This window comes from Ovis canadensis, chromosome 3, assembly GCF_042477335.2.
Source record: "Ovis canadensis isolate MfBH-ARS-UI-01 breed Bighorn chromosome 3, ARS-UI_OviCan_v2, whole genome shotgun sequence".
Lineage (NCBI taxonomy): Eukaryota > Metazoa > Chordata > Mammalia > Artiodactyla > Bovidae > Ovis > Ovis canadensis.
Genome location: NC_091247.1, coordinates 25663356 through 25677680, shown reverse-complemented (window position 1 = coordinate 25677680; position 14325 = coordinate 25663356). Strand labels below are relative to the sequence as shown.

At 43.6% G+C, this 14325-nt stretch overlaps 1 protein-coding gene across 1 annotated transcript in view; it reads right to left on the bottom strand.

Moving 5' to 3' along the window:
* VSNL1 (visinin like 1) overlaps nucleotides 1-4726 on the bottom strand; it is a 126434-nt gene extending 121708 nt beyond the window's left edge. Inside the window, exon 1 of the mRNA XM_069580235.1 lies at nucleotides 4307-4726. The gene's annotated coding sequence lies outside the window, so the exon portion shown is untranslated. The remainder of the gene's footprint in view (nucleotides 1-4306) is intronic.
* Between the last annotated feature and the right edge of the window lie 9599 nt (nucleotides 4727-14325).

The following is a 14325-nucleotide window of genomic DNA, read 5'->3' as shown; positions in this document are numbered from 1 at the left end:
TGTCAATTTCAACCTTAGATCAACGGCATGTGATCACCTCTATGAGAAGAGCCTTTCTATCTTCCTAAATAATTGCTAATTGTAGAAACATAAAAATCACTCAACACAAAGAAAAAGACCTTTGGAATGACATTAAACATAGTTTGCTCTTGCAAACTAGGAAACCATGCATTTGATATTGATATTATACTGTCATTCTATGAAATTCCACAGGGAGCTCCTCAGCAAGGTTTGGAATCCATATATACATGCAACCCAAATAGAAAACCTACCCACTCCAGTATTCTTGCCTACAGAATCCCATGGACAGAGGGTCCTGGTGGGTACAGTCCACAGGGTCACAAAGAGTCGGGCATGAATCAGCAACTAAACAGAGTCGTCAGGTAATCTGTTTACTTTAATTTGTTAGTAACCCGATATTAGAATGTTTTCCATATTACTCATTTTTCTTTGTCCCAGTTGAGACAGAATCTCATCAAATCCCGACATCTCTCCTCAGGAGAGAATGTCACAGGCCAAGGGGGTGGGCAGGGCTTGAGGAGAGAACGGTTATTACACGAACTGTGTTCGTTCTTGTTTCAAAGTTAAGAGGCAAGACGATTGGCACTGGGATTCCTTCTCAGGATCCTGTTTGCTGCCACATTAGTTAATGTCAGAGCACTTTAATCTGAAGGATGATACTGTAACTTGATTGAACTAATCCGCTTTTAATTATCGATAGCTGTCTTATTTAAAACCCTCCTACATAGAGTACTAAGGACCACTGTAAACCTCTCATATGACTTGTAGTGCTACGAGATTTATTTACATCCCAATAAAGAGAACTGGATGTTTGCTTGAAAAAAAGACATAGAAAAATCTATAGCTTGCTCAGGACATTTCTAATCATGCTGTCTTTTTACAGAATGAGATTCACACCACAGCAAAGCAAAGCATCTTTAGTAGCTACAAGTCTCTGACCTCTGTAAAAGGTATGTGGTGTATAGAATAGATTGGACATGCCTGTTTTCAGAACAGAATAGCAAGGCCAGGTGACAGTTGACCCAAGAGGATGTGTGAGGGACAGACTCTCTCCAAGACAGAGCTCACCCCAACTCAGCAAAAGTTTACCATGAGGGAAATGGTTAAGTTAAACTGTTAATTGGGAAATGTGTTGAGAAACACACTACTTTGCTTTCTGAGCTTCAACACTTGCCAAGTGTATTTAGCTTATCTCTCAAATGAGGAAGAGTCTCAGACTTTGTCTTTCTCAAGCCTCCCCCAACTTCTCAGCTTTTTCAGGTAAGAATTCCTGGCATTTCCCCAAAGGGGACATTTGTGATAGTTCCTGAGTGCCTGGGGAGAAGGGACAGGGGTGACTGAATTATCTTTAAAAGGCCTAGAGCTTCATGGCACAGATACTCAAGAAATTTGTATGGAAGGGAGAATATGAGGGAGAAATAGAGAAAGCAAATGAGTGGAAAAGAGATTTAAAAAGAAGGAAAGAAGAGGGCAAATTAGGCAGGTATTATTATTGCCTGCTTTGCAGTCCCTGTCCAGCAAGACTGCGCTTTAAAAGCGCTGAAGGCTTTAAAAAGCTGCTCTGCTCTCCTCTATAGCGCCTTCTTCAGGAAGGAACAGTCAGGTGTCTTCCTTCAGTCTTCCCGCCCAGCCTTCAGTCCCTCTCTCTGCAGGTGGCTTTGCCTGGTGGATTTCCATGAAGGCTGGAGACAGCTAGGCATCTTGGATTTGGGTTCTGCCTTCTAGGAGCCAGAGGCGAGCTGGCAGCGCCTGCTGTGCGTTGACACTGCAACTTCCTCACTCTGCTAGGTCCCAGTGCCTGCAGCTGCAGCAGAGCTGAAGGAGGTGAGACAGGTAGACCAGAAGGGGAGATGCCTGCAGTGTCTCAGGAGGCTGGATTCCCTGAAAGGTTCTGGGGGAACAGAGCAGAGAGGGGTTGGCGATGGGCCTGGACAGTTTTCAAACGGGAGCTGAAGATTCCAATTGGTTTGTCAGTTCTCTCCAAAAACTCGAAGGATTCCAAAGGAACTGACTGAGATGCCAGGAAGGCCAGACTAAACATCTAATGAAGTGGGTATATTAGAAGTGAGGGGCAACAGAAAAAAGAGATAGAGGCCTTACCAAAAAAGAGAGGCAAAGAGAGGTGCAGCAGTGTAAAAAGGAACCTGCGGGACTCTCTTGAAAGATGTGCTGGGAGCAGGCAATTATTTATTTTAAGACCTCAGCGATGTCACTGAGGATGCTATAAGTGCAGAGAGAAAGGAACATTTTCCCTCAACATTACTCTTTAATTCTTTATTCCATAGACTCAAAGTTAATTGACTTTCCCCTGGCTTCATGGCCCTGGGCCTCAATTTTCTCATCTATAAAACAAGGGATTTGGACTAGATGTTTTCAAAGGTCTCTGCCCGATGCGATTCTCTGTAACTCAGCCTTATGAACCAGGGTATCTGGGAGAAAACATCTATGAGCTTTCACACCAGGTTTCCCCCTTCTTTCTCCTCCACTCATTTATCAATGCAGTGTTGCACCTGCACCATTCAGAAAGCTGTTCCAACTTTCACTGATGACAAGGAGTATGGCTCAGTTAGGACAAACGACTGGTCCTTCTGCCCTGGAGTAAAGAAAGGAGGGACCGAGAAGGCAGTATGATTTACACTTTAGGTTTCCAAGGAGAGGATATTCTAGAATTTTCTACTTCAAATTTCATCCACTTTAAAAAAAATGTAGATTCCTTTGAAGGGTTCCAAATAGTTGAACTGACTAAAGGGTCAAGAGTCTAAAATGGCTTGTCCTATTTCGAGTAAAATGTATTTCATTTCATCATAGAAACTGGATCTGCTTTTTCTGTGGAAATTCAGCACACTGGCCATGCTCTCTCCTGTCTGCCTGCCTCATGCCATTCTGCCAGCCTGCTTCAGAGCAGCAATTTCTGGGGTTAAACACGGAAGCTTAATAAGCCTGTGCTCAAGAGTGGGGTGTTCAATGATGCAGGACCCCTCTATACCACAACCACCCCCTCCGCGCCCCCCCCCCCACCCGGCCACCTCCACCAAAGACAACAATAGCCAGTTTAAACGGTAGTAAGGAAAAAAATGTGTCTTCTCAAGAGTTTCATTTTTAATTTTTTCAATGTGAAATTCCTTTAAATTGAAAAATTCAATATGTAGAAATACAGTTTCCCTGGGTCCTCTTGTCTCCAAGTGAGATGTGACAGATAGTATACACTTTTTTTCTACACCCACTAGCATTTCCACTTCATTTTGATCTCCAAAATATGGACAGGAGGGCAACTCTAGAAAAATGTATTCTCACTCTGGCATCTCCTTGCAGTGCTGAGCACCCACAGAGAGCATCACCATTTCCTGCACCCTTCCCCAGTTCCCCAGACCCCCTGATTTCCACAGAGGGTTTGACCTTGCAAAGACCCTTCTTCAGTATCTGGGCAAGGAACAATCCATTTTAACTCAAAACACAGAACGACCTGTTCTCCTTTAAAGAAACACTATCAAAGGTAAAACATTTGGTTTTTTATTTTTTCAACCCTGCATTCTGGAATGCAAATACAGCATGCAAAGGCAGGTAACTAGTTTGGATCTGTCAGTCTCCATTCAAAGGCTCTGAGTCTCATACTCTGTTCAAAATAGACCGGGCTGACCGGGTGGTTGAACATCTTTCCTTTTTCTGCCCATTCACCATCGTGACGGAAAATCAAAACCGAAAAATTATCTTCTCATTTCTAAACACTAACAGAGAAATGAGCTGATTTTGCGCCTAGCCCTGTGGTTCTAAACATCCCACTTTGGAAACCAATCTTGGTCTCCACATCATCTCGTCCACTCAGTTTTACTTAACAAACACGTTCGCTCCTCTTCCACGGTGAGAAAGATGGTGCACCAGCCCCACGGATGACAGGTTGGTACTTGACTGCAACCGCTCAATAGTTTTATCAGCAACCGGAAAACTTCACAATCGGTCCATTAGCTACTTAAATCTGTGTAAGGAAATCTGCCTATATATAGACACACTTAAAAAGCACCTCAGTTTCACCTGTCTTAAATCTAGCCTAAGGCAATTCCCCAAACACGCCGCCTGTAAACACTCCCCCTCCCCCCACCCCTCATTATTCCAAAAGGTCCCCCATGGGCTAACAGTATACGTTTAGCATTAACCAAAGCTATTGTCACACCATGCATTTAGACGTATCTATGCAAAGCCAAGTAGGTGACAATAACCAAAGCGTCTCCCAGACAATTGGCTGCACTACACATGCACAAATGCAACGAAGATTGTATTTTCCACTTACAGTTATAGCGCTGCTCACGGTCACTTAACGAAAATGATAAAACTCAACAGTTCTCTATAAATAAATGTATGTATATATATTTAATTCGGATGAACGGTTAAGCCGTCTCTGGGTATGGTTCTCTTGCTCTCTCTTTTTTTTTTTTTTCCAGTGGAGCTCTGGGCTGCTTAAATCCCTCCTGGATCGCGCCTTGCAAGCCCAGTCGCCGCCGCAACACGCTCCGGTAGGTCTCTGCTGCAGATTGGGAATCCCATAGAAAACCTAGGGTCCCTGGAGCAGGATGCGCAGGCGCGCGAGCCGCCGCCTCTCCAGGCACCCCCTCCCCTTTCCCCTCCTCCCGCCTCCCTCCTCCCTCCTCCTCTGGCTCCGCAGCCCAGCTCAGAGGGAGCTGGGGCCGGTGACCAAAAGCAGCCAGGCATTGGCGCATGCTCAGTTGGAGAGGCTCGGAGTTGCCGCGAGTGGATTCCGTGTCTCCAGATTTTAGCAGAAACTCGGAAGGAAAGTAGATAGGAAAAGGGAGCCTGGCCACTGGCGCAGCCCTTCACCTGGACTGGCTGAGCGAGTTGGCCTCACCACGCCCCCGCGTTTAACCAGCCAAGTCTGGTGGTGAAGGCTGAGGCCAGAAGTGGGACACGTGGAGCCTGCTTCCCGCCACCCTCAGGCCTGGAGGGCCCCCGGCCCACTCTTTGTCAGGCTTGTAAGGTGAAGGAGAAAACTGCAGAAATCTCTTGCTCCGAAGGAAACGTGCCCAGCAAGCTGTGAGCTTGTCTCCATGGCTCACTCTGAAGAAAACCCTTATGGTTGGCACTTTGCGTGGGCCATTTCTTCCGCGGGTCTTATACTGAGAGCACTGGGAGCCAGGCATTCTAAAAGCCTTCTACTCAGATGGTCGTGGTCCCCAATGGCCTTGGAGAAGCTGTGTGTTGAAGGGAGGGGCTGCTGAAGCTCTCATCCTGATCCTGGGTGACCTTGGGCCAATCATGCTAATCATCAACCAGCATTTACCAATAAGTGCCTTCTTTGTGCACTAAATACATTTTATTGAATATGATTTGGGTGGGGTTGTGGTGGGCAGTGAAGGGCAGTCAGTGAGCCCTCATGGGAATCCAGGGTTGAGGGATTGGACTAAGCCATTTTATAAAGCCCCCTTTTGTGTCTTTGAAGGACACGTACATTTGCCAGCCCTCCCCGGATCCTGACTGTCCTAGCCAAAGCCTAGAAGGCTTGGCAAGGAGTAGTGCCCAGTAAATGTTTGGTCGTTTCTCTACCAGACATGCAAGGTGAAGTCTCAAATGTTCTCAACCCAATTAATTTCCTAAAGTGTGTTGTTTGTACTTTTGCTTGCTGCTGTTGCTGCTGCTACTAAGTCGCTTCAGTCGTGTCCAACTCTGTGCAACCCCATAGATGGCAGCCCACCAGGCTCCCCTGTCCCTGGGATTCTCTAGGCGATAATACTGGAGTGGATTGCCATTTCCTTTTCCAATGCATGAAAGTGAAAAGTGAAAGTGAAGTTGCTCAATTGTGTCCGACTCCTAGAGACCCCATGGATTGCAGCCTACCAGGCTCCTCCCTCCATGGGATTTTCCAAGCAAAAGTACAGGAGTGGGTTGCCATTGCCTTCTCTGGTACTTTTGCTTATTCAACAATTATTCATTGACCACCTGCCCACTGACTTGAGGCATTTTTCAATGCCTTGGTGGTAAAGGCAGCGAACAAAATCCCTCTTGAGGTTTTCATTCAGATGGGAGTTTTCAAAAGAGGGACATTCTGCAGGGGCAGTGAAGATGGGGGCTTCCTAAATGGCTCAGTAGTAAAGAACCCACCTGCCATTGCAACAGATGCAGGTGTGATCCCTGGGTGGGGAAGATCCCCGGGAGGAGGAAATGGCAACCCATTGCAGTACTCCTGCTGGCAAGATTCCATGGACAGAGAAGCCTGGCGGGCTACAGTCCATGGGGTAACAAAGATACTCTTTGTTACCCAGTGTTGATGGACTTTCTTTTTAAGCAGAGAATTTTACAACTTGCAAAGTGCCTTCAAACACCTTATCACATCCAGGAAGCTGATTCACTTGGCGGTACAGCAACTTTTTTTTTTTTTTAACCTGCAGTTAACCTTTCTGATCTGAGGACACTAAGAGTATCTCTTTGGGCAAAAGAGCTGGAGATAGACAAATCTCCATTGCTAGGAGGGTGCCTACTCCTGACTGCTAGTAGGGGGCGCCCAGCTTGGAAGACCTTGAGGCTACTTAAGCAAAGATCAAGAGAAACTCAAGTCTCTGGTTTTGGAAGGCCAGTGGTGGGTGAGGGCCCCAGGTGGTGACACCTAAGCCGCTGCCTCAAGCTCAAAGCCAACCTGGCCAGCCCAGAACTCAGGAACGCGCTCCGCTGGGCGGGAAGCCCTGGAAAGGCGGCACAGAGCAGAGGAGCGCTCCCGGGACTCCCTGAACTAGCCTTGCCGTAGCGCCCTCCCCGCGGGGCTCTTCCGCGCGGCGGCGGAGACCGCGGAAACCCGGAGCGTGGATTAGCGCGGAGCAGGGAGCGCTGCCCCGGCGCGCTGCGGCAGCCGAGCAGGTTGTGGATCTGGCGGGCGCCAGCCCTGCGCTCCGGGGACGCAATGCGCACTGCGCAGCGAGGCTCGCCCGGTCTATTCTTTCTCCGGATGGGGTGGGGGCAAAAGTCACTTCCAGATAAGTCGCTTTTGTTGGCCAGGGACACAACATCCAAAAGCTTTCAAAGTTATTCCTCGTCTTTTGTCCATTTCTCTACTCAAGCATTTTACGCTGTGCTCTCTGATTTCTCTCTCGAGAGCAGTCTCCGCACTGCAATCTGCATCAGCCGAAGGGGTCATGATGCCATTTCTTCGGAGAGATGTACCTATTCATTTCCCCTGGAGGTCTCTTTCGTGGCTGTGTTAGGTTTTAGATGACTTACTGGCAACTTGTGTGTCGGGTAAAGTGAACACTGAGACTTTAAACCGTGTTCTCTTGTAGGGGAGATTTGATTTAGAAGCGTGCGCTTTTGTGAAGCTGCTTTGTCTCATGGGGCAAGCAGATTTTGTTGGTTGTTTGCACTGAGGCGTTGTTTGGCGATATATTTTTTAATCCTCAGTTATTGTGCACCTTTATCTTTTTAGTGTTTGTTGTTAAAATGTTTTGTGTGATGCCTTTTATATATGTAACACTAAGTCACATGTAGTCACATAGGAAAGATGATTCTGAAAACATCGAAGGAATATTATCATTTAAATTACAAAAAGCAATTCATTTCTATAGGATGGTAGAGTTAACTCTCAAAAAAGGAGTGTGGTAAAAACACTAAACGCGGGAGCCCTGTGTTTCCTTCCTTCTTCGGTCATTTACATTTGTGATCACAAGAGAACAGAGATGCGCGGCTCTGGGACAGAGGGACTGGGATGCTGGGCCATGATGAGCGGAGAATGCCATCAGCCATAGCAGTTGCCCTATTACCTGAAGCCAAGTCCCTGACACTGCGGATCGCGGTGTCAGCTTTCACATCCTGGAGGTTTGGGAAGTGCTGCGTGCTAAGTCGCTTCAGTCTTGTGGGACTCTTTGCGACCCCATGGACTGTAGCCCGCCAGGTTTCTCTGCCCATGGGGATTCTCTAGGCAAGAATGCTGGAGTGTGTTGCCCTGCCCTCCTCCAGGGGATATCCCCGACCCGGGGATCGAACCCCCATCTCTGAAGTCTCCTGCATTAGCAGGCGAATTCTTTACCATTAGCGCCACCTGAGAAGCCAGGAGGTTTGGGGAGGGGCTGTGTAAATCGGGGCTGGGGGAAGGGAGGGAGAAAGGTTCTTTAAGGAGAGGATTGTTTATTTTTTGTCTGAAGGACCTGGTGAAACCCTCACTTGCCTGGAAACCCCTGAGAAGCCATTTTTCCCTTCCTCAGTTGCAAATAACATTCTTTTCTGAAGTAGCTTTACTTTCGCCTCACAAAATAAAACTAAGGACGATTTTCAGGTGTTCACAACTGATTTAATACTTAGTAAATTAATTTAATATTTCCATCCACTTTATTTGTGACATAGACAAACTGAAACCTGAGAATGGCAGTAAAAGTGCAAATTGCCAGTAATATAGCAGATCTCAGCTCATTGTAATATTATTTACCGGACATGCTCTGTATAAAACATATGAGCCCAAAAGGCTGGAACTGAAGACATGGGCGCATTTAGGAAACTGGAAGGAAAAGTGTTCAGAAGAGGACATTAGAAGATGAAAAGAGGCAGGAATTGGAAAAATGAATTTATACTCACTTGAATTCATAAAGAATAATGATAGTAATTTTTTTGTGTGGTAAAATGTCTTTATTTTAAAAACCTAAGGGTATTAATCCTTACAGAAGGAAGACATTATGTAAAATAATTATGTTTAGGAAATGGCAATCCACCCCAGTGTTCTTGCTTGGAAAATCCAATGGATAGAGGAGCCTGGCAGGCTACATACAGTCCATGGGGCTGCACAGTTGGACACAACTGAGGAACTGAGAATATATACATCCTGACTTTTTAATGCTATTTTAAAAAACATATGGATAGACCGACAAAATAACTTCCCTAAAGAAAAACAGAAAGCTATCACCTACAATAAAACTGCACAGTAGTTTTTGTGATACATAGTGTTTCACTCTTTATGTCTATACCCTTTCTACATGCTTTTTTTCCCCCCTAAAATAAGTGGAAAAATATAAGATTACTCTCTGAAGGAGTAATTCCCATGCAAATAGAGGGAGTGTTCTATGCCTTCCTATATAGAAAAGGAATTAAAAGGCCTACGTTTTTTAATGAACTCAGTTGGTCATTTCACCCGTCCCACTACTGATTTATCTCTGTAATCCATGTTCGAATCTAAATTTAGAGAGATCATTCTTTGTTGTGTCACCAATTCCCCTTAAAATTTGAACTGCTGCTGCTGCTGCTGCTAAGTTGCTTCAGTAGTGTCTGACTCTATGGGACTCCACAGACGGCAGCCCACCAGGCTCCTCCATCCCTGAGATTCTCCAGGCAAGAACACTGGAGTGGGGTGCCATTGCCTTCTCCGAAAATTTGAACAATCTGCAATAAAAATTTAAGTCCCTGCTGAGTGAATTATTGTCAATGTTTTGAGTTTCCAGAAGTTTCTTGGAATGTTACAACTAGTTCTAGCAAGTGCAGGTGATCTTCAGCCTTAAGAATATAAAATGCTTTATTCCATTGTTTTCCATTCATCCCATGTATTCTACAGTTGGGCCGAACCTGTGGATTCATAGTGGTGCACTTAAGCTGGAAAATTTCACTGCTTTTAGTGACAACACAAAAGGAATGATGATAGCAGAATTAGACTATCTATGGCTTATATTCCTTTTCTTTAGTGGCTTTTTAGGTAGCCTTGTTTGCCAGGCTTTTTTAGTTGTGTGACTAGCCACTACAGATATTATTGTGGATTCATGTTCTGGAACTTTTGTACTTTGGATACCATCTGATCCTGAAAGATCTTCAAAAGCACTTCTTACCTGAAGCAGATCTTAATGATTTGTTTTTCCCTTCAATCTTTATTTTCCTTACTATACTTCCTTTGAATTTTTTTACTTGAACACAACAAAGAAACCTAAGGGAAAAATAAGTATAATGAATTCTACATCCCTGCTGAGACAACCACAAGAAGCAAACCCACATTCTTTACCTAAAGATTTTCACAGTGGAGTTTACATTTTTACCTACTATCTGAAGGAGGAAAGAAACAGTTGGCACTCTCAGCTTTTTGTGTTCTTATCATATTCCCCCTTTAAAGTTCATGTTACCGTCCTGAGAAGGTTCAAGAAGAGAAAAAGTGACCACTGATGACTGTTGATTTTTTTCAGAATGTAGACTTAGCACTTGCACCATAGTCTCTAGGAGAGTGGATTGTTCTGATTGTTCAGAAGAAGGAAAATGCTTGAGTAACCCATGGTTGTGTTCCGAAATCCATGCAGTCTGAATTTCTTTTGATCTCATTCATCATTCATTTATCAAACACCTATTGAGCACCTAGTTTGTTTCAGGCAGTGTGCTCAGCACTTTATATGCAACACTGTATTTAGTAACAAAGCTATTTACCTGTGAGATAGGTGCTATCTAACCCATTTTCAAATCCTATTTCAAATCCTAAAAGATGATGCTGTGAAAGTGCTGCACTCAATATGCCAGCAAATTTGGAAAACTCAGCAGTGGCCACAGGACTGGAAAAAGTCAGTTTTCATTTCAATCCCAAAGAAAGGCAGTGGCAAAGAATGCTCAAACTACCACATAATTGCACTCATCTTACGTGCTAGCAATGTAATGCTCAAAATTCTTCAAGCCAGGCTTCAACAGTACGTAAACCATGAACTTCCAGATGTTCAAGCTGGATTTAGAAAAGGCAGAGGAACCAGATATCAAATTGCCAACATCTGCTGGATCATTGAAAAACCAAGAGAGTTCCAAAAAAACATCTATTTTTGCTTTATTGACTATGCCAAAACCTTTGGCTGTGTGGATCACAATAAACTGTGGAAAATTCTTCAAGAGATGGGAATACCAGACCACCATCCTGCCTCCTGAGGAATCTGTATGCAAGTCAAGAAGCAGCAGTTGGAACTGGACATGGAACAACAGACTGGTTCCAAATCGGGAAAGGAATACGTCGAGGATGTATATGGTAACCCTGCTTAACTGTACGTAGAGTACATCATGAGAAATGCTGGACTGGATGAAGCACAAGCTGGAATCAAGATTGCTGGGAGAAATATCAATAACCTCAGATATGCAGATGATACCACCCTTATGGCAAAAAATGAAGAGGAACTAAAGAACCTCTTGAAAGTGAAAGAGAGTGAAAAAGTTGGCTTAAAACTCAATATTCAGAAAACTAAGATCATGGCATCTTGGTCCCATCACTTCATGGCAAATATATGGGAAAACAATGGAAACAGTGAGAAACTTTATTTTGGGGGGCTTCAAAATCACTGCAGATGGTGACTGCAGCCATGAAATTAAAAGATGCTTGCTCCTTGGAAGAAAAGTTATGACCAACTTAGACAGCATATTCAAAAGCAGAGACATTACCAACAAAGGTCTGTCTAGTCAAGGCTAAGGTTTTTCCAGTGGTCATGTATGGATGTGAGAGTTGGACTACAAAGAAAGCTGAGCACTGAAGAATTGATGCTTTTGAACTGTGGTGTTGGAGAAGACTCTTGAGCATCCCTTGGACTGCAAGGAGATCCAACCAGTCCATCCTAAAGGAGATCAGTCCTGGGTGTTCATTGGAAGGACTGATGCTGAAGCTGAAACTCCAATACTTTGGCCACCTGATTCAAAGAACTGACTCACTGGAAAAGATCCTGATGCCAGGAAAGATTGAAGGTGGGAGGAGAAGGGGAAGACAGAGGATGAGATGGTTGGATGGCATCACTGACTCAATGGACATGAGTTTGAGTAAACTCTGGGAGTTGGTGATGGACAGGGAGGCCTGGAGTGCTGCAGTCCATGGGGTCACAAAAAGTTGGACACGACTAAGCAACTGAAGTGAACTGAACTGAAAACCCATTTTACAGATGAGGAGGAAACTGAGGCAACATATGTGTTAGTAACATCTCCAGATACCTTCTTAAGTTGGCCTTCATTCCTCTTTATTCTTTACCCCATTCCAAAGAATATTATGATTCTCCATCTATCAATTACTACATTTTTATCCATCTAATATTCCTTTGCAAGATAAATATTTGAATATTGTGATCATCTTATTTCTCTTCAATAATCTCCAGTTTCCTCTTGAAAAAATGTCAAATCCTAAGTCATGTATTCAGAATCTTCCACTATGTGGCAACCTTAATCACAGAGCATCTGGGTTTTTTCAGAGGAGTGAGTGGGAGGCAGGAAGGAAACAGGCTTAGATAAAGACTGCCTTTCCCAGCATTACTACCTTTTGTCTACTGCCTGAGAAAGAGAAACAGAAGACTCCCTGTTTTTCACAGTCCTTACTATATTTCTTCCTTCAGTTCATTTTACCATACTAAATAGGAAGTGTTCAAAAACAGAACAAAGGACCACTGATGGTCTTAAACCTAGACAGTACTCTCTAGTTTGTTATTTATGATTGCCTATAGAACACCTTCATATGAATTTCTTACAGATACTTCAGGTTCAACATGTTCAAAACACTTACTCTCTTGCCCCTCACCACCTCCACCAATCTCCCTATGCCCCTACCACTTTAAAGGTAACTTCTATCATCCCAGTCCTATAAATAAGAACCTTGGGTAGCACCTTCAGCTCCCCCATCTTTCTCATTCCCCATCAATTCATCACTCAAGTCCTAAAAGTCCCATGTTTTGAAAGTCTCTAACTCATTCCTCACTGACACTGTATTAGTTAATCCTTTCATCATCTCTTTTGGATCCTTTCATCATCCAAGCATCATATATTTCCTTCTCATAACTATTGAAAAAAAACTTAAATAAAATCACATCACTCTCTTGAATAAAACTGTTAATTGGTTTCTCACTTTATATAGTAAAAAGAAAAGGGCACAGCATGCAAGCCCCTTTATTTTCTAGCTCTTGCATACCCCTTCAGCCTCACCTCCTGCTATGTCTTTTCAGGCTTCCCTGCTCGGTCATACTGTGGAGCAGTACTTGTCTGTACTTTTGCATTTACTCCTTCTCTCTTTTTGAGAAACTCTTCTTTCTTTTGCCTGAAAGATTCCTGTTAATCTGTGAGAGAATAAAATGTTGTGTCTAAGCCACCCAATCTGTTGTATCTTGTTACAGCAGTCTTAGGAAATTAATATAGAGGATGAAAGTGAAAGTGAAGTCGCTCAGTCATGTCCAACTCTTTGCGACCCCATGGAATGTAGCCTACCAGGCTTCTCCGTCCATGGGATTTTCCAGGCAAGACTGCTGGAGTGGGTTGCCATTTCCTTCTCCAGGGGATCTTCCCGACCCAGTGATCAAACCCGGGTCTCCTGCATTGTGTGTAGGCAGATGCTTTACCATCTCAGCCACCAGGAAAGTCTCAATATAGAGGATAGCTACATTCAGCAGATCGGAGAAGGCAATGGCACCCTTGCCTGGAAAATCCCATGGATGGAGGACCCTGGTAGGCTGCAGTCCATGGGGTCGCTGAGGGTCGGACACTACTGAGCAACTTCACTTTCACTTTTCACTTTCATGCATTGGAGAAGGAAATGACCACCCACTCCAGTGTTCTTGCCTGGAGAATCCCAGGGACAGGGGAGGTTGGTGGGCTGCCATCTATGGGGTCACACAGAGTCGGACATGACTGAAGTGACTTAGCATACATTCAGCAGATAGGTCTACAGTAAGAATATTCTGGCATTGAGATGATATAAAGATAACATTTTCTTTTCTACAAATAGACATTTCTCTTTCACTCTCTTTTTTACGTGAAAATCACTGGATTTTGAATTAAGAGATTTTGATTCAAGAGCCAGCTTTGCTACTTATTAGATAAGGTATTGGGAAAATCAGCTAAGTTTCCCTCATGACTTACTTATTTATAAAAGTAGAACTCTATAGTTCAAAAATTCAAGATATTGGGCATCTACAAAATTTCAGATAGTAAGTTAACAGTGCTAATTTACATCTAAGATAATATTGAGCCAATTTCTTACAATTGTAAAGCAAATAAAATTCATGGTTTTAAGTTCATTTAAAATAATTTCCTTAGAGACCTTGCATATTGTTGCTTATGAAAATCAGATTAGGGACAGTGATCACAGCACCACTACTAGACATAATACAAGTGGGTTTAAAATTTCTTGGGCTAGTTTAGATGTTCTAATAAAATTAAGTATTAATAACACTGTAGTGTTAAACAACATTTTGAAATTAGACTTACATAAATAACACTTTACCTGTATAATATCTTTTTAAAAAGACTATTTCTAGAGGAAAATTCATTGACCTTATTGGTTCTGGTAGTATAGATTGTAATATAGTTTTGGAAGTTCAAGTATGTTGATTTTGGATTGAATAAAAAATA